Below are 1,192 nucleotides of genomic sequence, written 5' to 3' on the forward strand. Positions count from 1 at the left end.
TACTATTAATTCCTGTTAAATCCAGAATAGAATTTAAAATCCTCCTTCTCACATATAAAGCCTTAAATGGCCAAGCTCCATCTTATATCAGAGATCTGATTGTTCCTTATGTTCCTAACAGAGCACTTCGCTCTCAATCTGTAGGTTTACTAGTGGTTCCTAGAATTTTACCGGAACATAATCATATATGATGTACTCCAGCATTTCTCTCCCAGGCTTTCTGACCAAACAAGCAGACGGAAATCAAAAGAATCCTTGAAAATTCATCTTGTGAACAACAGATGGTGTGATCCATGACGTGTTACTGTGACGATCCGTAACTGAGCTGTTGGCAGTTCTTGTTGGACCATATTATTTACCCCGAGAATTTACCAGTGTTCTGTCAGCAACTGTTTACATTCCACCTTCTGCCGTTGCCGACACTGCATGTTGGATTCCTTTGTTGTTAAGCCCCAGACACAACAGCCAAATGCATTTGTGGCAATAACTGGAAGATGCCGAAAACTCCACCAAAACAAAACCAGGGATGAAGATGATCACAGGCTTCAAGCAGAAGGATGATCAGACAGATTAAAGATCTGGAGAGAGCCAACGAGCTGAATATGGTCTGCACTGCTCTGCCATTGACTCTCCTGCTTCTATGGGTTGATTTTTCAGCCAAATCAGAGGATATTGCTCCTCAGATAGTCACAGGTAGGTTATGTGATCGTTGACATATGTTAAAGCTGAAGGTGAAAAAAAAAGTAGAAGAATAACCTACTTTCTGACTAAAAAATACTTTTTTAATTTTTTAGTTGGGTCCTGACAAAGTAGAACAGATCCCATCCTTATTTTATTACCAGTGAAATAAAATAATGTCATGTACCACTTTCAATGCACTCGTGGGCCACTAGGGGTACGAGTAAACCCTGTTAGGAGTCACTACTGCAGAAGACTCAGGTGGAGGCATCAGCAATCACCTGGATCCAAGACTACCAGACAAACAGACCACAGTATTTTAGACTGAAAGCTCAGCGGTCTAATCAAGTAGTCGCTCCACAGGGGACGGTATCATCTGATCCTGAACAAGTTGAATCCTGTTAACATCCTGGGAGAAGAAGTGGAGGAGTAGAAATACGTTGGTGTTAGGGCTGCAACAACGAATCGATAAAATCGATAAAAATCGACTTTTAAAAACGTTGGCAACGAATTT

The sequence above is a fragment of the Cyprinodon variegatus genome, unplaced genomic scaffold, assembly GCF_000732505.1.
Source record: "Cyprinodon variegatus isolate N-32 unplaced genomic scaffold, C_variegatus-1.0 Scaffold2060, whole genome shotgun sequence".
Taxonomy (NCBI): domain Eukaryota; kingdom Metazoa; phylum Chordata; class Actinopteri; order Cyprinodontiformes; family Cyprinodontidae; genus Cyprinodon; species Cyprinodon variegatus.